The following is a 24555-nucleotide window of genomic DNA, read 5'->3' on the forward strand; positions in this document are numbered from 1 at the left end:
TATAAGGCAGCTATTTTATGGAAAAAATGCATTATTCCAGCACCCACGCTGCTTATTCCTGATTACATAATTAGGCTTTTCGAATATTAATGGCTCAAAACGTAGGGATGGGGATGGGGGGGCTCCTGAGGCACGTTTAAAGATCATCAATGAAAAAAAAATGCAATGCAGGTTCTAATCCCCCACATCTATGCAGGATTCGTAATTATGCTGCTGTGGTGCCCAATCTTTATCTTTAAATGATCCTGCGATTAGGTATTCAAATCCGATGATCTGATCATTTCACCCCGGTATTGTAGCGTATTTGTGTTAAATTCCCCTTTGGCATTGCCAAATCCCATTCTCAACGGGATGAATGCATTACATAAACCGTCTGCTGGCTACGGGACCCATACCTAACTGTATAAACCTCTATTTTAACAAGGCACGGGCTCCATTTAATCCCACATCATACCACATTTATTTTATTTTATTAGGTGGAAAATATACCTTTCGAATTGCTTATCTCTTAAGCTAGGAAATGCACTTTTTTTCTTGTTTAGAGATGCTGACGCCTACAAAGCAACTACACAGGACCCCATATGGGGAGTTGTCACACTTCCTATAGTCTCATATTGATAATCGTGATGATGTGTGCTTTTATTTGTAGGCTTTACGCACTCGGTGTTATTATTATAGACATAGTTGCCAAGGTCTTAAAATGTAAAGAAAACACTCTCCACTTCGCCTCCAATCTAAGAGGTTACTGCCGGCAAGTCATGAACCTTGGTGAAAACAGTCGTCTTTTACAGCGGACGAAGCTCCGTGCACTAAGTCCCTCCCGGCTTGGAGATTCGCTGTGAAGCTGCAAACTCCGAGGCAGCAGCCTACTTCTCTCTCTCTCTCTCCTTCTTTCTCTCTCTCCCTCCAGCTCTCTCTCTCTCTCTCTCTCTCTCTCTCTCGCACTCCGCTGCAGCACCCTTAGCACCTCAGTTGAGCAGGAGCACCGCACTGAGTCACATCTATACACACACGTTCTCTGCACGCACATACACGCACACATACGCGCACACAAGCACAGCCTCCTGCGGTATCCCATACGGCGCAGCGGCTTTTCCAACGGCATACCAAGTGCGTCCTCGCCGGGAGATGGGAGGTGCGGCTCCCGGGTCTCAGAACACTCTGAGAGGCTTAGTAGAGTCCTGCTGATCGGGGATGCTGCTGGAAGTCCGCTGCTGTTTCTTTCTCCCGTGCAGGAATCGCTTCTAACTACACCTTTACCGGGGATTTAAAGTGGACAAGCCGTCTGATCAGGATATAACATTACTCTAAGCATTTCATTTTTTTGTGAGGGGAAGGGGGGAAGAGTAGAAGGAGTTGGGATTGCTCTGGACGTGCCTCTTATCCGCAGTGTCGATGCGGCTGCGGCTGTGAATGATATCTGCATAGATTACAGGTAAGGAACAAGGCTTGTCACTGCGTTAGTTCCCACAACCGGGACTTATATTTGCAGGCTGTGGTGGGCATCATAGCCGGGTTTGAGGTTCCCCACTGCACCAGCCAGGTGACAAGAGGCGTGTTGCACCTGTTCTAGCTGCGCCATGCCCGCTCTGCGCACTCCGATAATCGGTCGGATTTTTTTTTTAAATCCATTTGGATCGTCTCATTATATCCCCGAGGAAGAATTGTAGGATAAAACCCCCCAACAAATTCTGCAATTTGTTTTAACTTGGGACCTCAAGTTGACCGAGTTTCCTCCGTTTTCATTGGCTATTCGTACCCTTCATCCCATGTGAGCCACGGAGAGGTGCGTACCCAAATTGTGCTCGTTCCTCTTGCAGCGGTAGCTATGACGGTTCAAAACGATATTATTTGTCGGGGATTCCGCGTCGGTTTTACGCAGTGTCTTCGGAGGATGAAGCAATGTGTAGGACTGGTATGTAGTGGCGCTCAGACTCCTGGACCAAAATTAAGATATTGGAGGTGGCTGAGCTTTACGAAATACAAAGATGGAAATGGAAAACTACCCGATGTTTTATTACATATGGTATTTATTCATTTCTGTGGCCTTAACAAAAAGTTAACACCTTTCTCAAAAATTTCTGTCAAAGTTCTTTCAAAAAGTTATTTAAACCGTTCAGTATTGGAATATTTCCTATTATTTTAGGTTTCCACGCAGGGCTGAGTGTATGCAGCCTGACCCTGTTCAGGCACGCTGCTAAAGAACTTTTCTAAACAGTTTCACTGTGGCACAATCCAGCATGTGCATATCACAATGTTTAGTTATTTTGTTCGTTTAATTGCGCTTTCCTGACGTTTTTGTTTTTTTTTCTTATCTACGGTTTGTCAGCTATCTCAACCTGCAGGAAAACCCACGTTAATGTGCCTCAAACTGAACACTGGGACATTTCTCCCCGTGCGGACCCACGGTCGTAGGTTCCGTCGTGGAAGCCTGAAGGCTTTTGAACTTGACCGATGTGGATAGAGCACTGCGGGATGTACTTCACGTTAGGTTTAGACGAAAAACCTGACTACATGGCATTTGGTCTCTCGGGTAGCAGGCTACTCAGTTTAATGTAACTTTATCTTAAGGCTTGGATTTTATGTTAGCACTTTCATTTTCATGTCGGAGCACACCACGGGTATGATTTAGGGCTAAACTTAAAAAAGGATTAAGGGATCATTTCAATTGCTTTGATGTCGTAACAAAAGAAGACACTAAAGGCGCATTTATGACATTGTTGTCTTTGCCACAGGCACTTTTATTCGCTTAAATGATAGTCAAGCCTTTTTATGTTGAGTAGCTTATAAACCCAGCTGTGGCTGTCTGGAGTGCTGATTGACCTGCCGAGAGAAGATTCCAACAATAATCCACAAGAATAGATTTTTCTCATGCTTTCACTTTTCGTAGATCACATGCAACAAAGTCAGTGATAGAGTGATGAGAAATTTTTCTCTCATCACTTAAAGATATTCAGCGTCTTGAAATAGTGCATGTAGTTCTGATAACAGCAGCTTGTGGCACTTTGCTGTCAGCACATTGGACTTAGTCTAGATTTTGGTTGTACACAAGGTAAATCATCCCCTTTGGCTCAGCCTTGTTGTGGGTCACTTGAAGCGATTTCTAGAGATTTAAGCAAACTGTGCAAGCTCTGCCCCGCGGTATGATGCAGCTCTTCAGTCTCCTCCATCCATCTCCTGCTCCACTGCTTTCTCCTTCCTCCCTTTCCTTCCTCCCACCCTCCATTGCACCTCGTGCACGGAAAGCAGCTTCTGCAGCCAACCAAAAATGCAGATTTGTAGTACAGCATCCACAGTGAGCACTCTGAGCTCCTCTACTGGTTTTCCCCTCCCTCTATCCACCTGCTCTCCACACTCACTGCATCAATTCAGTGTTGCCCTTCAAGTCCCTACTTGATGTTACCCTAATGTAAAGGAGTGCGGCAGCATTTTTACACAACTATCTCGCAAAATTGTACTTCTAGTTGTGTTTTTGATGAGCTCACCAAAAGTCTCATGCTTGTTCAGTGCAAGAGGATGGCTGAAGGGACGAGGCTATGTGCTTTACAGTCCATGAGGGGCAGTGTGGCTCATAGGATTAAGTGGATTGATTGAGCCCATGTACATGGCTGACGCTGGCATTAATTTTGATTTTGTCTCAGTTCCTACAGTGAATTATGTGTTATTGCAAGTTGAATAAGTGACTGTGAAATAGTTGTTATACACAATGTTTTATGACATTTGCTTAGCTGTGCTGTGGGTTTGGAAGGTAGTGACGTGACTGAAATTCATACATTTGGCAAAGAGGGCAACATTGGCATCAGAGTTCACCCGGTTCTTTAACTACTAATTAAAGCAAATGAATACAAAAATATGTCTCTTTACTGATTAGTCGTCCACTAACTGGTGTTTTAACTATCTGTGGTGGTGAGGTGGTGAACAGCAACATGCATACAGGAAAAATGCATTCAGCTTATTCTTCTGCGCTTTGCGATTTAGGCTGGAAGACAGCCTTCTGTGTTTTGTTTCCCCAAAACATGCATTCAGAATATGCACATCTATCTTGTTTCTGAATGTTCCCATTTTTTACTCAAATTGTCTGTGCACTCAGCTGCTGTCAAGGTCTTAAGGCAAAAAAAAATTTGATCCCTGAGCAATTTGCGAGTCATCTGTGTTCAGCCTCCTTGCCCTTCGGCCAAATTCCAGCTCAGTCCTAAATTCTTAGCTCTCAGAGCACTTGGCAGTACTCATTTTCATTCCTTCCCTTCCCGTCTGTTTCCCTTTCTCTCGACGTGTTGTCCATCAAGGCCTGCCTATAGGAATTGAAGCAGCATCCTTTATCTGCCTGTAAGCGCCTCATATTGACATACAACCCCCTGTCTGTCGGCCAGTGTTACGGCTAGAGGGCTGGGGTTTGGACCCGGAGAGCACAGCCTTGTCAATATTATGGCTTGCTAATGGATAAACTCTCACTCCAACCTTGGCAGTAAAAGACGCTCATAGCAGTTTGGTAGCGGTCCGCTTGCAAGAATAGGCTCCATAGAAAATCTTTGCAATGTGTTCGTGTCAAGGGGGGGGAATTGTGAATGAATATGAGTGGGAACTCTTAGTAAGATTTGCTGTAGCGATATAAATGCCTGGTAGCAGTGTAGACCCAGCGGAAGTGTGCTTGTGTGTCTCTGTGTGGGTGTGAATGATGCATCTGTGACTGGCTGGCGAGGTCCTATATGAATACTCGGGTCACAGAGACGTATCGTCATGTCAGACTGAATGATGTGTCTGTGGATTGGACCTGAATGGAGCTCTCTGTTTGTTCTTGTTCTTTTTCTGTTGCTCTCTTTCTCACTCCATGTCTCTCTCTCTCTTTCCGTCGCACTCACTCACTCATACACACTTACAACCCTGTGGGCTGCGACAGGACTACCAGACACAGGCTTGTGTCCAATTAGACTCCCTCCTCTCTCATGCCACCAAACACCACCGAGGAGATTGCAAATTGTATTTCCATGTCACCAACTGTTCTCCCCACTATAATCTGTCTCCCATATTTTAGGACAGTCGGAGACATGTTTCTTTAACAAGAGAGGCAGGGATAGTATAAAATTGGAAGAAATATTTTTCGGTGTCTATTAATCCCTTCTTACTTGATCAAAGTTAGATTCTCTTGGCTTACTGGAGCGTGATAACCTTTTTCTTTGTTCAGGGTGAGCGCAATACCTGGTGTTACACTTTGAATTATCATTCCATTGATGCATAAAACCCATCTTTGTTATCTTGTCTGTATGGACATGACCTTGGAGTAAGCTTAAAATCTGGTATGCAATGTGTGATTGGGTTTTAGTTGACACTGAAGATGCCATCTCTGACTGACGGCCTGATGGCTTTAATCTAAATTCCAATTTAGAGCGGGTGGGTAGATTCTATGCTACATTAAGGGAATAATTGCTTACAAGTATGTAATTAACCCCTTTTTTTTTAATACACTGAAGAGGTGCATATTGATGTTTGCACAGCAATAACAGCAGAGATATCAAGTGAGGATCTCCAAACAATAGGCGTCGTGAATTCTGTGGGGAGAAATCAATACATGTCACCGCGTCCAGTTTAATGAGAATCTTTGTTCTCTCTGAATAGTTTAGCCGTTATATGCGGAAGAAGAACATGTGAGTGCATGTGTGTATGTAGACACATACCGTAGTCAGCATCTTGGCCACAGAGTCCTATTAAGCCGTTGCATGCCTTTATAATGGACCCCAATCCATGTACACGCTACTGTATCACAGTCGCACCACTTTTTATTTTCTCCTTCCAGGCTTCTATCATGCTTTCTTTCATCTTATTACTCAATTCTCCTCTCTCTCCTATGGTTTCTGCCTCTAGCACTCTCCTCCCATATCTTTCTGCCACACTCTAAGCTGCCAAGCACATAACTTTATCTTTGTGTATTTGTGTGTGGGGATGGGCAGAAAAAAAATCCAGACTGTTGTGTCATTGGAATGACCTATGAAGAAGGATATAAACCGAGAAGGAGACATGGGATGTTGTTTTAGATGAGAATCGGGGAGATGTGGAAAGTCACCGACGTATCAGTGGGTTTGCCAGACTGCTCCTTTTGATAAGACCATATTAAGCGTTTCTCCCAGGTTTCTATGATTCATATGGAGCCGTGAGTCTGATGTATAAACAGCTCTCTTTGATGCAGCAGCAGATGACACGCTGTGGCATATTGGCTCTTATGCCTGTGTGTGCCAAGCCGAGCATGACAAGCAGTAAATTAGTTTTGTTTCAGATGCATGAAATGATGAGAAAATTGCAGACGGTCTTAGGGCATTTTTTTTCCCCTTAGCTATCTCTCATTTACTCCTTCACCGAGGCCTCAAGTCCACGCAAGGATTAGGCGCCTAATGGTGTTTTAATCATGCCTGTTGGAAGAATGGGCGTGCAAGCATGTACGCATGTTCTATGAATCCATTTTTGACAAAATCTTCTCAATATTTTTCATGCAACCAGTCATATGAAAATTTATCTCATTATTCAGTTCTTCGAATAACAAGTTTTGTTTTAAGTGAGCATGCAATAAGAAACTATGCTTTTATAGTATGTTTTTTATAAGCCAAAATACAAGTATGTTGTTTGTGAGTCCATGGATCATCCTCTCGAGCAACAGCAGGGCTGTCAGTTTGTTGTAGCAAAGGTTATTGGTAGCATGTTTGTGCTTGACACTCTCGTCCCTACTCCGCTTTGACTTTATTGCTATCATAGCTCTGGATTGACCTCAATAAGTGCTGTTCTTTAGAAAAGTTAACATTTCAGCTTGAAAAGAGAATCCCTGCTTACAGCGCTAGGTACTAAAAGAGGTCAGCGGTTTCTTTTGGGATGTGAGCAGTTAAAGTGTTAGCTTTTTTTTAGTAAGTAATGAGAAGTAGACAAATATTTCTTCCAGCTTTTTGGTAAATGCATGTCTGGTAAATCTTGGAGTACATAACTTATGGAACAGAATTATGTAAATAAACTAGACAAAACAGGCAATTGTAATCAGCTACATTTCTTAGAATGGAATTTTATAAAAATGGTAGTGATTAGAAATCCACTTTTGAATATGCTCTTTTCCACAAAGGCGTATCTTTTGACTAAATAGTCGCTCTGGTACTTTTTTGCAGTAATGCCTTCCTTTGGAATATTTCTGGACAACATGGGTCAACAAAGCTTTTGAGGAAAATTTAAGTGCAACACAATCCAGGGTACAATTTCATAAAGGCAAATCCACATCTAGACAGGCAGCACTCATTTGCCAGTATGCGATCAAATTTTGAGCATTGTCCTTGATTGGTTCTCTTGTTTGAATTTGCACCGCCTCTTGTGTGCCTGTCAAATCAGTCTGTATTGCTCTAAGCTACTTGAGTCTGCCAAGCCTGCGAGCAGCCTACCGCGCCAAGGCGAGTGGCAATGTCTTTGGACCAGAATGTCTTTCAGTGCTGGAAATTCAGCAATATTTTTCTTTTTGGAATCCAAAAAAGACTCTGCGGCAATGCTGCAGTAAAGTACACAGAAAGCAGTATTACTATATATTTGTTGAGATGACTGGAGTATTTAAAGTTAATATGTCTCGCCATTCTTGTCGCCCCCACACACTCTCTGTTCTGCTCTTTCTTGTACCCTCTCTCTCTCATTTCCTGTCTGCTGTGAGTGTTGGCGGTGTCAGGGGGCATCAGTATTCAGCGTCACCACAGTAATTGTGAAACAGTGGGTTCAGAAAGGACCCCTGCTGTTCTATAGCCAGAAGGCTGAAGGGAGGATCTACTTTACTGTAATACCCTCCCCTACATCACCCACCTTATTCTGTCTCCCCCTCCCCCCCCCAGGATATATCATAGTCTAGCAGCATAATGTTGGGGATATTAAGGAGAGACTTAACAAGGCTTACATTGGGTTTTGTGTTATTCTTCTCTCTGTGTGCTACTCCCTTTTGAGTTTGGGATTTTGCCTTCCTTGAGTATATTTTATTTTCTTCTGCTGATGGGATTTGGAATGGCTCGTGTCTGTGCAAATGCAGTGATTGACTCTTAGCCAAGGCCCAATTCTCGCCAACTGCTGTGGTGAACAATTTGTTGCTCTCCTGGAATAAAACCCTTTTTCCTTTGTCATTCTTTTAAGTCTCTGACTTTCGGTGTGATCGTATTGATTGCTTTGATTAAACTTTTCCGAAAAGCGATGATTGCACGAGAATGTTAAACTTAGGACATGCACCTCACCTCAGCTATTTATCTGCTAATTATCTGTTTGGTTTACTTTCCTCGTTGTCACGCTTTCCCTGTGATGTTGGTGGGACTGATGATCATTAACTGATTTAATGAAATCTTTCTGCATGCTGGAGCTCAGTCAAATGAGGTCCTGTTAAATCTTTCCCCTATAGTCACTCACACCGTCCTTACCTGCTACCCACACAACTGTTCCTATGGCAACATGATTTGTCAATTGAGAACCCCTTCACAGCAATTGTAATTACTCATATGCTTACCTTGAAAAATAGTAAGCGGCATTAAGGCAACACGGATTGTTGATTCTCTGAGCTTCTTACCTTTCATATGACACCAAAAGGAGATGGAACATCATCTCTTAATATATTAATCGGAAGATCATTGATGCTTGTTGATATTCTAACCAGTGATGACTGTGTCACTGTAGATATTGATTGGATTGGCTGAGTCTTGTTAGTGGCTGCTGGAGTGTTTGTAGTCTGGCACTTGTCATACCCTTAGGTATTTTTTTCCCATCCTTCCATCTTGAGCAGAATGGACCAAAGGGCCGCAGCTATCTTTTATTGATTAGTTAGAAAAATGATTGACACACTGGAAAGAACTTTTGGTAAGCTTCAAGGTAGTGCTAAGAGAGTAGGGAAACTCAGCTGGAAAAAACCTGCTGACTGAGATGGTGGATATTGCCGGGTATACCTTTGCCATCAGGGAATACCTTTAACAAAAAGCAATGTACATGGTGTGCAACAATGTTTAGGTCAGTGGTACATGTCAAACTCCACATGATGGCCAAGGCCTAAGGTTTCTCAGCTAAACCTTTGCCCAGGGCGTGATACGATCTCTGCTGGCTTTCCTTTCTTTTCATATTGTATCCTGCTGCTATTTTTTTCCAAGGAAATGATACACCCACCTGTGGCTTTCCACATGACATAAAAAATGTGTTTTGATCCATGGTTCAGTTCTTTTGCTGACATGGCCATTGTAGAATTTGTAGGTGGTGAACAGGAGTCAGCATGTGCATGATGACGAGGACAAGCCTCCTATCCATACATGCGTAAATGAGCTATATTTACATTATAACCAGTTGTTTTTGGTTCAGCTATTTTTGCTAGGTACTAACCACTGCAGCAAACGAAACCTGCTGTTTTAGAGATGCTGTGGCTGAGGCAGCAAATCATCATCACTTTGCCCCTCAGAGTTGCTCAGATCCTCATACTTACCTATTTTTCCTCCTTCTAACACATTGACTTCAAGAGTTGACTATTCACTTGCTGCCTAATATATCCCACAGTTTGGTAGGTGCCACTGTAACAAGATAATCAATGTTCTTTACTTCACCTGTCTGGTTTTAATTCTGTGGCTGATTTGGAGCATATAGAGCCTTTCAGTACTGAGCACACATCTCCTTTTTGCCACCTCCCACACAGAGCACTGGGAGTTCCTGTAGACATAATGCTCCAAATCCCCAGTTGACAGACTAGCAGAGGAAAGGTTAGCCACTTTGTTGTATTGCATCAAGCTATTCTCCCTCTCACTTTTTCCCTCTGTTGGCTCAAAAAAAAAAGGCTGTCCCCTCTCTCTGCGAGTCTACAAACGTAACTGGAGAAAGCACAAGGTTTTCATCTCTCCCTCCCCCTTCTTTTTTTTGTCCATCCGTTATGCATTGTCATGGCAGTCCTTCCAGCTGAGCTTTGATTGGGTTGTTCTGGGCCCACCGGCAAATCTGGCAACCAGATAGTTATGTGGTGTGTCTCTGTCCATGTGTAAGTCGGCGTGTGTGAGAGGGTTTTCTTCATGTCTCTGGGAAAAAGCAATGAGATGAGGTAAAGCTTTCAGAAAATCAAAGTATAAAAATGGCCATGACAAGCAGGGGAAAGACGAAAGCAAGGGAGGATGAGAGGGAGGAAGAGATAATAATTTGCATCCTCTCACTTGCCACTGTGAACGATGACTGGCTAGAAAGCTTGTCTGATGTGTTTATGCCGTAGGCTTTGAAAGATGGAGTTAAAGGGAGAAGGAAAGTTTAAGGGGAACCATGCAGAGGGAAGGGAGTGGTTGTGGAAAGGCATGTAATGAAGTGTAAACCTGCCTAAACTCAGTTTACCCACATCTTAGTTGTTGTGATGGCGCTCACACATATCTCAGCTGAAGATTTTCTTTTTTAATGTAAATTCATTGCAATGTACACGCCACCCGGCTGAACACCACCGTCTGTCAGTTCTGATGCACACTTTGCACTCTTGTACCAAGAGTAGTTAACCAATGAGCTGGAGCAGCTCCACTGGGCAAACTGTGGCTGCTTTTTCTGCATTTTATCTGTAAAAAGTTTTCATATCACTGAATATTGACAACATATATGCTGAGACTAAAATCAGCAGACAAATTAGTTATACTAGGGTCCAGCAGTTCTGCACAGACATATTTTAATTTATGTCAGCTGGCGGATTTGTAAATAGTCCTGCATCTGTAGGGTAGCTCTGCCTCTGTGCTTAAGAGCTGTGCTTCCTTTGGCATCTATCTCGGCAGCCAATAAGCCCGGTCCTGGAAAGTGAGTATTCCTGCTTTTGTGAAACCTGATCCCAGTGGATGGTTAAAAGTTGACAACACAAGTCCTGTGTAACAAGACTATTGATGTGGGGCCACCTTTTTAAAACTTCTTGGCAGCAATGATTCTCTTTGTGTGTGTGGAGTCCTGGGTCACTACACAATCTAACCCAACAAATAATGACACAAGACGTAGAAGAAAGCTGTTATCTTTCTAAGTTTTGACCATTTTTCGCTAAACAAGTTTTAAGACATGTTAAGTCATGTTACTGTAGTGGGAAGATGATACTGCAAAATGCCCTAGGGATCCTGCAGCAGGAGGGATTTTGTGTATGTTGCACATTCTTCATATTCACACACACCTTTGCACGTTTAACTGTTTATATGCCTCAGTCACGTTGAAACATTAGATTTTGGTTGACATTTTATTTTGTAATGGTGCAAAAACAAATTCGAAATCACCCATAGTTATGTCTATTTTGCATACTGTATGAAATACTTTGAAATATTACTTTAAAATGTCCAAATTAACCCTTTTAATGAGCATTGCATCTAGTTTTCAGATCATTCTTAGTGTCTAGGGTTTTAGCTCCACCGTCCTTCTAGTTTATACTCTTTGAATTATCCTTATTTGAGCTCTCATAGTTCAACGAGCTACAGCATAGCAGGAGAAATTTATTAGCTAGGTGCTCATATAAGCTGTGTGTTAGTGTTTGCATTACCCTCAACAACAACTGCTTATCTACACAGGGTGCATAAACTCTTTTGCATGAATGACTCCCATGATGCATCATTGGACTCATTAATTAGATATTAACATTGTCAACATGTTAATAACAAGCCCAAAGGAGACCCTGCACTGTCATTATTGACAATTACTTGCAATTACTGGCAATTACTGACAATTACTGGCAATTACTACCAATTAAACCATGCCATTCTCAGTCTTAGTAGTGTAAAAACTGCATGCTTTCTTCATAAAACAGTCAAAGAATGACATGAAATCACAGATGTGCACGTGTGATGCATGCGCCCACAGTAGTTACATGTTTTGAAATAATCTGAATTAAGAGTGAACATGTTTAGTTTGCAGAGCGGCTAAAATATCACGTTATTTAATCACCACAATTCCTTATCATAATGATTTTCTCATTTTCTCTTTGACATTTTAGGGAAGTGACACATCCACTTCTATACTTCTGCTCATTTATCAACCGTTTCTTCTTCTACCTCTCGGTCTGTGGTAGTACTAGTTGTACAGCACCATTGGCTGAATGTGTTTAAAAATGGAATATCTCAGCAGCTAGAAGGGCACTTCTGACACATGCTGTCAAACTGCTAATATTTCAGTTTTCCCAGACCATTACGGTTGGGCTGCAAGTCTCTGCAGATGTAGACATTCTGTCTTCGCTAGCATGCCCAATATTCTCCATCCATTCCACAAGGTCTATACTTAGGTAATTTACAGTGGATAGACATGTGAACAGGCTGACAAAGTATGACGTGTGCTGTTTCTAGAAGAAGAGTGGGGACTGGGCTATATTTTTCTTTCTGACACCCGTGAAGTCAAGAGTGAGACACAATCAGAGATATGTGACAATGACAAGTTCCTTTGTATGACAGTACATCAGTGTCTCTATCAGAATTTAGAGCTGTTAATAGATACATCTATTTGCTGTGATTCACAAAAAAAAACCCAAAACATTAAAATGGAATGTAGTATTTAGTTTTCCACTGAGGCAGTCAAAGTGTCTTCCCGACATGCACCGTTTTCCACTAATCTGATGGGATCTAAATCAAGTCGCAGCAGCAGTCTTAGTAGGATATGCAAGCACAGGATTAAAGTCCTCCTGAAGAAGCCCAGGCATCAGCAGACATTCAAGGACCAACGCAGGCTTTTGGCTGGCATGGGGAGAGACTTTGATGAAAGTGAGGCTGTCCTCGTCCAGCAGCAGAGGGAATACGAGGACAGGGTTCACAGAGAGGAAAGGGAGCTTGTGAGGCAGAAAAGGTGACGCCGACTCAGCTGCAGGAGACTCAACAAGACAATCTCTTCACAGAAGTTTTGAGCCAAATGTCTTTGTTTGTTTACCGCAGCAACTCCACACACTGCTTTGACTCCACCTTGACTCTTCTCTAACATAAAAGTAACCGTATTCTGAATAACAGACTGTTGCCACATTAGTTGAAGCTAGCAATAATGCATAGCTTGTGATTCTAGTGCTTTAATACGCTGATTCAACTCGGTGATCATTTGTAAGGCGGTAGCTTGTGCCGCTCTCATATTGTGGGTGTTCGAATTATTTATTAAAGACCACCAAGTATAAATTAAAAATAATGTTTATTGGTTAACTTGAGCATAATTTCAGAATGATACTTTATGTAATCGTTTAATCATAATAACAGTGATTTTTCTCTTGGCTTAGTAGATCAGCAGGGCCTGGACACATTTTTTGGGAGATAAATCAAGAGAAACAAAGAGAATAACAAGTTCAATATAGGCCAGTCAGCTGACCTTGTTCCAGCTGTGCGTAGTAAACCAGAAGCTGAGATCTTTAAGACTTTTCTTCCATGGATTACGAGGGAGAGCCGTAATCCATGAGCTTTAAGCAAACCAAATCATCCACGGAAGTGATGAGGCTCACAGATGTGCATGGTGCTACAGCGATGTGTATATGTGTGTGAGGCAGAGAGACAGCGAGATGGAGTGGGTTACAATAGGATGGATTAATAATTTTGTTTTGTCCAATAGTTCATTCCTTGTCCTTTATACCAAGCTTAACAGAGCACACATGCACCTTATACACATGCACACCTGAAAGATCAGTTTTTGAAGAAATAGTGCAGAAACAGATGGAGAGATCAGAGAAGAAAAAGAAATCTGGATTTTTTTTTTCCCATTTTAGTGTAATCACCACAAAGCCTTCTAAATTATCAAGCTTTCATGTCTAAGAAGTTAATCTCAGAGGTCAAGTCTGTTTTAGCTCCGGAACAGAGAGACAGGAAGAAAAGGAAAGAAGAGGCTGCATGCGGGTCACACAGGATTTAGACGGAGAACGAGACAGAGGTATGAATGTAAAGAATGAAAGAAACTGTCATGAGTAAACATCTGAACTGGGCCAGGTCTGATCCTGCACGGAGACTCAGCTAGGAAACCCGATTTAGTCAACAGGCGACTTAAGAAGTTATTTTGTCATGGCGTAATAGTCTCTTCATTTTTTTTCTTCTTTGGTGCCACAAGAGCTGTAAGCACCTGAAAATAAACACCGTCCTGAGTGCATGATAAAGCATATGGGATGTCAGTGATAGCGGCCCCTATTTGATGTGAATTACAGAACTTGACTTACATATGAGCAGATACTTTCATTTTAAGTCTGACTGACTCTACTGTCCTTAAAGTACTATAGGGTAGTATCTGGTGTGTAGCTGTGTGCACTGGTGCTGTTGTGACTATTTGACACTTCTGTGATTGGCTTTGTTCTACCAGCAGTGTTAGATTTCTATCCTTGTTAATGTATTTAAATATTATGGTGACAATTTACATGTGCTTTCCCTCAAGGCATCAGTAGTCTCTCTATAGATCAGTCTCTTCTTAAGGTCTGATCTATTGTGAGTGAGTACTCAAAGTGTGCCTGCATGTTGCATGATCAGGCTTTTTCACAGCAAGCATTTTGGCATGTAATAACAGGAAAGTAAAGGTATAATTAATTATTTAATTGGTGTGTCCTATTTTCATGACCCTGGTACTGTTCAGACTCTTGTGGTCTTTGTTACTGGAACATCTTGCCAGGAAGAAACAGTGTTTGAAACCAGACTGAAGCTGTGCTGCTTTCATATGCATTTGACTACTACCAAAGTGTCAGATTGATGTGCTTTGCTTACTACATGTAACATGCATGTTTTGTGTATATGCATTCTGTAAATGAACATTTTTTCTTTCTTTCTTTCTTTCTTTTTTTTTTTTTACATAAACCTCATAAATTCCTGTAAATTTGATGCAAGTATAACCCTAAACATCATCGTCTGTAGCTAGAGTATACTGTTTATAATGACTGGAGGTCTATAGTCTGCCATCTGCAAAATGAAGTGTTATAATTCCTGATTTATAAGTGCGTAAGTGGCACTGGCACGCTCGGATATTGCTCAGTGACACAGGTGGGATAAAGAGAAGGGGTGCTAATGTGAAAGACCTTTAAGGATGCCACCCCTGTTGGAAGTAAAGTCTTATCACAACTCAGTGAGACTTGATTAGCGATTATTAAAACCTCAGAGGTGCCTGTGTTCGTGCAGCTGTTAATGCCGTGCCGACAACTTCATTAATATTTTGCAACAAACATCTTAAAATTACATCGGCTGACATTATTACATAAGATAAACAGTTATAATAACTTGCCCCTGCTTTCTATTTGATGAACTAAGTAACAAACTATTTCTTAATCACATCAAGCATCTCTGACATTTCTAAAATGCAATTATTTCTCCTCGGCAATCGACATTCATTATGTGTTATCTATGAAAAGCTAAGGTTGGACGGTAATTTTGGTCATGCTGGTGTGACGGTGAGGAGCTTCAATTGAAAGAGCTTGAGATAGAGCACTTGCAAAGTTACTGATGAGCAGCAGCACAGCACAGATCCTGGCTTAAAGGTAGCAGCAAACCCATTTCACTCGCTTTAACCAAAACACACAGAGCACGCTACATTGAAGTGTCTTGTTTCAGTGTTTCTCATACCGCAGCAAAAATATCCACAGTCATTTCAGCTTCGAGCAAACTACGACTCATAATTAATTACTGTGTTGAGAGGAGAAAGGGATACCAGGGATGAGCTGGAGAGAGAGGGTGAGGGAGGCAAAAGACAGATAAAGAGAGCAGGAGAGGGGGGGGGAAATTTGGCTCGTGAAATAACCGAAGAGCTGAGGGAGGAGCTGGGAGGAGAAGAGGTACAGGTAAGGAAAAACGGATGGATGGAGAAAGAGGAGGACTTAAGGTGGTGCCATTCGGCAGCTGATGGAAGTGAGAGCAGATACACGGCCCTGCATTCCTGTCTGCTCGTTAGAGTAGGGAATAAGGGAATTGGGGGGGAAAGAGAGAGAAATGGTGGAAAAAAAGGCTAGAGCCTTTGAATTTATTCTATGAAAGCGGCTGTCAGACAGTGCCTAGCAACACCCTTTAAGAAGGAGGATTCCTGGCTGCATTAATTGTAATTACAGCAAAATATCTCCTTTTGATTCAGAGTAAGTTGATGTGTCACAACATGCCTATATCTTAATGCAAAATCATCAACTCCTGCATGCATGCTTCCTTTTAAATATAGATTAAAGGGAAACATTAAAGCCCTGTTTTACTCTTCGCATAATCATACTTGAAAGTTTGCCACAGTCATCTTCAACTCAACCTTTTATTTATCATTTAAATCTATTTCAACTGCTGTTTTGTTATTCTGTGTTTTGCAGTTAATTAACAAATAGCGATGACGCTCTTTCATCATGGGTTTCTTAACAGGGATCGTCTGATTACAATCCTTAATGGGTTCTTAATCATTGTGGGGACTATAATTGATTAGAGATTCATTAAGTTCACCCTTTTGTGGTCGCTGCTCTATGTGAAACCCAAAAGCCCCTCCTATTCAGGAAGTCATACACAGTCTAACGAGCAATGTGCTGATGACAGGCCAGTGGGCTCTTCAACAGTCCTAATGACATTAGAGCCTCTTGATCTGGACCGATAACACACTCTCCCAATCACAGCACGCATCAGCACCCACTGCACAATGGCCCAGCCCGAGCCAAGAATGTGTGTGAGTGCAGAGTTTATCAGTGTGTATGTGAGTATGTTTTCTGAGTGACCTTATTTTGGATCCAAGGACTGTTTTGAGTGTTATACTAAAGCCATGAATGATATTGTAACTGAAGACACAATGCACAGATTATTTTCTGCACAGAAAACATTCTTGAGGGGCCGACTCAGAGCGTGTGTTTAGAAAAATGAGCACGATTGAACGCCATCCCACTAAGGAGGATTTGTAAGTCTCAGATGTGAAAGAGGAAAAGAGAACGAGTGGCAAAAAATGAAAGAGATTGAGCAAGGAGTGGGGATGGGCAGATGTCAGCTATTTCTCTAAAATCCAGAGGGGTTCTTCAGTTGGATCTTTGCCTAGACCCCTTCTTTGAAATGCTCTTACTCACTCTAGGAGCATGAAAAGAAAGAGACACTCAGTCTGAGAAAGCAGAAAGTTTGTGACACAACTCGAGTACCTCACACTTAAAATGGATCAGTATAGCAAAACATATACATGTTACTTCTGTGGGGGAGACTGGGCCAGTTGTAATGGGGCAACTGTAATGCAGCAGAAACGACCTACAGTAAAAATGCTTATCCTGCACATGCTCATTAGGATTCTCTCTCTAGATTTTATCGTCAAATATTTGAGCTACAACACCTGACAGCTAAATGAGAGAATACAGCCTAAACATTTTTAAGTTACATTATTAGATACTTCTACAGTAATGTGATTACGTTGCAGTTTTTTTTGTTTGAGATGTAAATGATTAATAAGATATATTTATTCAGTGTTATAATTGCCCTTATTTACTTTACTTACTTCTATTTGTACTATTCGCACATACATATGTTCCTTTCATCAAAAGATGACTAGTGTATTTCAAGTACTCTGAGTTATAAAGGGAAAATGTTACAGTTACCCCCAGTCTTCCCTATTAGTAATATATAATCTGTCTGCTTCACTTTAAGGAGGAGGTTTCTTTATATGACCATATGAAGCTGTGCTCACATTATGGTATCCCTATCTATTTAATAGTGAAGTAAAAGTAAGTTGGCTGTGTTCTATAGAAGAATTTAAAAGACACCCCCCCCCCCCCCCCCCCCCCCCCAAAAAAAAATCACCAATACCACCTTTTTTTTTTTGGTAAAAGCCAAAAGCCTAAACATTTCTTTATTCATGCAAACGCAACGAGGACTCTTCAGCTAACATAGCCCATTGTAAAGCTGGATTTAGTGCAAGGCAAAAGGCAAAAGACAAGTGTGTTCCATTCATGACGGCAGTGTTTGAGAATGACAACCGGAAGCTACTGGGTAACATTATGTCACAGAGATGTTTGCCATGTATTGATAACTGGACCAAATGGCTTCTGACTGCAGTTTCAGTGAAGCGAGTGGGCATATTTACAGTGTTGCTAAGCTCTTGAAGGCTGTTTTTAGAGGTGTTAAAATAGTTTGAAATTTATTATGCTAGCAGAATTACTTGCCAAGTTTTCTGTGCTGGTATTCCGGGTAACACAGTGACTAGTGATTTGGTATTTTAGTGCATTTCTCGCATGTATACCTGCTAACAACGACATGCAGTATATAAAGAGTGTTTTATGTGGTGTGTGAGTGAAAGTCATTGGTTTAACTGTGGATATGCATCAAGGCAATGAGAAGTCTCTGAATCACTCAGTCCAAGAATTAAAACATGGAGCTGAAAATGAGAATAAGAAATCTACTTTAAACAAAATGAGTAGGGGGGGTCATTTCTGCTGTTTTAAAAACTCAGTTATTGCTTTTAATAATTAAAAAATGCATTGTTTACAGCGCCTTGATGCTTGTAAACACTGCTGATTGCTACATCTGTGGTTATAAAGTCTGAATCTCTCAGTCAGTTATCTTCCATTCATGTGATATGTACCCAGTTGACAGTACAATCCCAAGGCTTTCTTTGTAATATCAACAGCTCTGTGGTGGATTAGACCTCCTAACCCTGATCTTGACAGGGTATCTGGTGACAGTAATCCATGCTGCTAATCCATGTCTTGATGTAAACACCAAGGACACCCTGCTTTCTCTCTCTTTCCTCTGTGTCCTCCTTGTTTTCCCTTTCCACTGCTACTTTGAGAGAAATGGGTATTCCATCTGTTTTTTTTTTTTTTTTGTATCAGCAGGGGTTAGCTTAGCTTGATAGAAATGTTGGACTTGAGCCCTCTTTAATCATTGCTTAAATTTTTGTCTATTCCTTTGTGTGTGTTTGTGTGTGTGTAAGTGAGAGCTACATAATTATTCTTAATTTTCTCTTGCTGTGCTTAATAACAATAATGAAATTTAGCAACGCTGATTTGTTCATGGCTCTGAACAGGTTTGTAACTGCCTCCCAAAGTAATAGTTTTTAATTACTGTTTTTGAATTGGAGCAATTGTTAGCTTGTGTTTCTTTTACAAGCAACATGTTATTATATGTTAAAGTGCAGAAGGAGGTTTGCCTCCTGGATCTAAAACAAGTAATTGTAGCTGGGGAACTAAAGTCCATTGAAGACATGGCCATACATACAGGTCTGTCTGTGTTCTGTACACATTAGTGTTCATGTACACATCAGTGCAAACATCTTGAACCTTTCCATTTTGCTAAGAAATAGGCGTAGGGATTTAATAAAACGTGCCAACAAATGTCATATCATGATATCAATGATATACAGATGCCATGTCTTTATATTTCCTAGCAAACACAGCAACGATAAGATAAGCCCAGGCATATCTGACAGCAATAGTAGCACAAAAAGGAGTTATTTCAATAGCATCCAAACTTTTGCTAACCTTAGCAGCACTAGCCTTGTTTTCTCCCTTGCTAGCATTCACATCCCTCTGCAGAACATGGTTACGTGTTGCCTTGTTTGCTTCGTTATAATGCAGTGCAATTTATTTTGACAAAATTTACATGCAGCTGTCAATTTAAAACATTTTTTTTTTTTTTACATGAAATTACTGCAGAAACGCGTTGGTTAGCATAACTGCTATCTGTTTACTTTCTCCTCTCCTCATTTACAACCTTCATTCACTGAGAGAGCAAGAGGTGGCATCGTAACATTGCTAAACTGGTAGTTGTTGATGTACATTAATAAAATAGGAATAACACCTTTAACGGACTACTATTTCTGGCACCTTCTAGCAGGGGCAGCATTTTTAAAATATCTACTCAACTAGTTACACACATTGCTAAGTTTTACCTTAATTTCCATTGAAAACACTACCTAGGCTGCCTTTGTGCTTTCATTTATGTTATAATGTGTTACTGTATATACTGCTGTGTTACTACAACTGCACTATAACGCTGCTGCTCCTCCTGGCACCTTGTGGCAATAGATTCACACCTTATTTGCACTAATAAAGGCTGCTGCCTGCCAGCTGCAATCTACGGAGCCCCGCAAGGGACATGGGAGAAAAAAAAATTAAGATGGACTTTTGTGAGATCTCGCAAAACAAACTCGGGATCTCGCAAAACTTTTCCAAGACCTGCTGGTCTCGAAGCCGACCCGGAGGTCGAGGCACGATGTGCCAGGAGAGCAGTGTTCCTTCCGGCTGTAGTAGGTCTTGACCTTCCGTTAGCTTCGAGATGGTGGGTGTCAGATCTCCGAAAACGTCGGAGCACTTTTGCAAATATGTGATGTCTTGTAAACCAAGCAGATATTTGACGTTTACACAACTACATTCACGCCTCAAAATATCTTAAAAGTGACCCAGAAAGCGTAATATTACAACTAAGTAGCTGCCGCCATTGTTGGAATTCATCTCGCAAAAGTTTTGCGACCCGAGTTAGTTTTGTGAGATCTCGCAAAAGTTCATCGTAATTTTTTTTTCTCCCATGTCCCTTGCAGGGCTCCGTAGCAATCACTGATGAAAGTATTTATTTATTTTTATCAGTGATTGCAGTGAATGAGAAATATCATTATCAAAAATCCCCTTGAAATATTTTGATGCAATTTTGAGGCTATATTGCTGGAGAACTATTGCTCAAGACCACCTTAAAAATAACAGGAAAATAACAGTTTCAAAACACAAATTCAGACTGTCATACCTTAAACAAACTCTTTAATCAAATTGAGGAATTGTCAGAACTGGCAATAAAGCGCGAGGGTTATAAACTGTGTCATAAGATGGTCAAGCTGTAAACTCATTTTCTTAATACTATTTCTAACATTGTAGAAATGAAAATGTGAAGTGCAAAAGCATGCATATACATCAACATATCAACAGACCTTGCACACAGTTGTTTTTCAGTTTGAACGTGTGTAGCTGGGTATTTGCCAGCAATGCTACTCTCCATTTGCAGTGTTGGTATGATTTTTTTTATGCAGAAGTGTAAAGTCAGAGCGTATGTCGTGCTGTGTTGTGGTCCGGAGGTTTGTGAGTTGATTGGAGTGGGGGTGTGCGCGAGTGTGTGTTTGTGCATTTGTGGGTTCTGCTGGGTGAGTGTAGCAACGCTATGTTTTCCTCCAGTCCCAGTGTGTGGCTGCAATGCAGAGTGACGCTCATTCCTCTGATCAGTACAAGGGCTCAGCATGGGAGAGGGGTGGGTTGAGTTTTCGAGGGGGGAGGGGGGCATGTTTAATATGGGGAGAGTTCTACTCCAGTCAGTACATCCACTGATCTGGGACACACATCTCTGTCTGCTAGTTTTCTAGTTGCCTCTGTGTCACTGTCTCTTTCTGTTCTTCCTGTCTTTCTCATCTGTGTGCTCTCAAAGTTCCAGTCCCACACTGGTTCTCATACATACACAAATGCATACACTTTGCTATTAACAATGCTACAAGTGCAGCTGTGCGCAACCACTACTTCTGTAGTAGTGCCCTTTTTCACTGCGCTACTACAGTACAGTACATCACATCTCACACCCAATCCAAACCACCTTGACCATTAGCACTAACAGCCTCCCATAGATCTGTGCAGTCAGATTGAGTGGACAGGCAAGAGTGGATGTATAGCCTGATGCTGTGCTTGTAGGGGCCTTAGCCTGTAACACCATCCTTGCTATGCCCAGCCTTGCCAGCTGATATAAATCAACAATACACACCAATATTACATGAAAAAAGGGGACACAAGTGGACTGAGCAATGGCTAACACCGCTACCACTTAAGCCAAAGCCACAAAAGGATGATGATTATTTCCATTTTTAGCAATAGTGACTTAAAATCATCTGTCCATTCTGAAATTATCCCATCATCTCTACATTTTAGGCAAGTGAACAAACTACTTGTCTTTAATCATTGTCATCACTGCCCATTCCTTTGATAAATGTATGTATTGTCATTCATCCTTCCCCCTCCCCCTTTGATCCTGTGAAAAATTATCCGAACAATCTGGAAACATTGTTTTCTCTAGAATATAATGAATTATCTATAATTACTCCCCATGTTACTCACTCATAATCTCCTAATCCCATTTGATTTAGTGTTTTTCTGTCAGTTATTATTTTTGAGCATTTTTACTCTTTGAGAAGTTAAGCTGTTTACCAAAGGCTTTGACAGTTTCTTCATTTCCAAGTCATTTCTTCAACATAAATGCCCCCTGTCACGCTATAAATAGTAGAAGATTATTCTGTTGAGGCTTGCTTTTTGTTGTCTCCGTAAATTGTCATCTCTAGCCAGGCCTCTCCGTTACACAGTTGTCGGCAAAGCAAAGTGGCTCCTGTCATATCCATGATGGTTTCGCTTAACATTGTTGTCCCTGAAATTAGCTTTACATCATCCAATGATAAGATGTGTTTTTGTTACTTTTATTTTTTATTTATTTATTTTTTGTTATCTATTTCATGAGTAAAAGTGACACTTTTACTTATATGTTAACTAATTGGGCAGCATGATGGTGTAGTGGTCACTGTTTCGTCACAGCAGAAAGGTCCTGGTTTCTGATCCAAGCTGGGGCCTCCCCACTCTTGCATAGGTTCTCTCTCAGTGCTCCAGCTTCCTCCTTTAGTCCAAAAGTATGTTGAGAGGTAACTGGTGATTCTAAACTAGTTATAGGTGTCAAAATTGGCCTGAAGGGCATAAGTGGAAAAAAGGTGGATAAATTTTGTTTTACATCAACTTGCAAAACCCAGATGTTCAAAGATAGTGTGTTAAGTTATCATACTATTTCTTACTTATCATACTATCTTGGAACATTTGGGTTTTGCAAGTTGACGTGAAACAAAACTTCATACCAGCAGGGCATATGTGCAGGGTAGATGCTGATGCTTGGTCAAAACACTGGTGCAACGCTACTTCCTGTCTGTGGGTTGTTTGAGGTTTGAGAAAAATTTCAGACTGCCACACTGTGTGCATGAAAGGCAGGTAAAAACTCTTTTTTTTTTGTTTTGTTTTTTTGTTTGCCTGCATATTTGTGATGTGTAGCCATGACAAGGATGCACACATATCTCCTCACTGCTTCTCTGATTTCTCAATCCTCTTTCATCTCCTCTTCTCATTCAACAGTTTCCCTGAAAGCAAGATACCACAATTAGGTTGTGAAAATGCATGAATGTAATGTAAATGACAGTTTCAGTATGTCTTGCCTTTTACGTTGTTGTTTTATAGTAATCATGTGATTTCTTCTCTGACTGGCTCCTGACAGCTTTTAAAGGCAAAGCAAAGTGAGACAATGGAAACATACCAATTGTTTTTTCTAAATGCTGAGCTCAAACTCTGTTTTTGAGTTACAGAGCTGGAGATAATGCACACAAACACAGGCGCACACATGCAGTGTTGTTTTTTGCCCACAGCTTTAGCGATACTGGAAGTGTGTTCTGGAGAAAGAGTGTTGATCATGAATTCTTTAACAGGTTTTGATGTCTACGGAGCTGCAAACACATGATTGTGTGCAACAGTGTGTGTGCTACTTTACTCATATTTGTAGTGTAATTCTACATGGCAGATAGCCCAGAGCAGCCAGACACACAATTAGGTCACATAACTTCAAGTCTCCTTTACCTTTTCTCATCCTATCTGCTTTATTTGCTTGCTTATCTGTAGATGTAACACATTTGAATTAGCAATGCAAGCATAACAGTTGAGAAGTTATTGGTGTCATGGAGTAAATTACTTCTCATTCTTTTAACCACCTGTTGTACCTAGGTTTAAAATGAGCATGCATACTGAGGCAGTAAGGGAAAAGTCGGACAATAATGGCACATAACTAGAGCAAGATAAACTATGTTGTGTGTGAGTGCGCACACTCAGAACTAAAGCAGGCTTTAATTAATGGACCTTGATCATCAGCAGGCATTCACAAACGGCATCTAAACAAGGTTGCCCCACCCGTCAGTGAGTGTAATTGCATTTCAGCAATAGATTTGTGAGGTATACACTGTTATATCGGGGTACTGCTGATGAAGATTCCCCCCCATTTTTTGTTTGTTATTTGTAAAGCTCTCAATTTATTTTTAAATGGAAACTATGGAGTCTTTTTTCACTGTTTCTTTTTTTTGGGGGGGGGGGGATGTCATTTGTGAGTGAATGCCGTATTTTTTATTCATGATGGATTTGAAGGTGATATAAAAGCATCTACCCCTTATTTTTCCACTATGTTTCACGCTCTTTCACTTCCCATTTAGTCTCCTTTCAACTTGCCACCTTCGATTCTGTCTATTTATATATAACATATAACTATAGATTATAGATTGTAAAGACCTGGAAATGTCAGAACTTTTTAGTGGAACCGTTTTAGCACAGTTGTCTTGCAGAAAAATATAAATGAATAAAGAAATCCTCCAATTATTTTTTATTTTGTTCAAACTGCCTTATGTGTGTGTTTTTGTTAAAAAAAAATTTTTAATTTAATTTTTACATTGTTTATAGTGTTTTGTGCAGTGTTGGTCACTCTACGTCTGTTATGTCTGTCTCTGAATTCCAATCTACTGCATGCTTTTTATCCATGTTCCTGTCTTGGCTGCTTATTTCTCTGTCCCATCTTATGTCTTTGTCATACCTATGGTAATGATTGCTCTTTGCACACTCATCTGAAGCCATGCCACCTC

General features: G+C 41.0%; 1 protein-coding gene across 1 annotated transcript in view; it reads left to right on the forward strand.

Annotated features, from left to right (window-relative positions):
- The first annotated feature begins 975 nt into the window (after positions 1 to 975).
- Positions 976 to 24555, forward strand: part of plxna4 (plexin A4) — a 247681-nt gene continuing 224101 nt past the window's right edge. Inside the window, exon 1 of the mRNA XM_086269973.1 lies at positions 976 to 1435. The gene's annotated coding sequence lies outside the window, so the exon portion shown is untranslated. The remainder of the gene's footprint in view (positions 1436 to 24555) is intronic.

The sequence above is a fragment of the Aulonocara sp. 'chitande type north' Nkhata Bay genome, linkage group LG17, assembly GCF_057382095.1.
Source record: "Aulonocara sp. 'chitande type north' Nkhata Bay isolate Kocher_YH1m ecotype deep benthic linkage group LG17, A_spYH_male_GT1.1, whole genome shotgun sequence".
NCBI classification, from domain to species: Eukaryota; Metazoa; Chordata; class Actinopteri; order Cichliformes; family Cichlidae; genus Aulonocara; species Aulonocara sp. 'chitande type north' Nkhata Bay.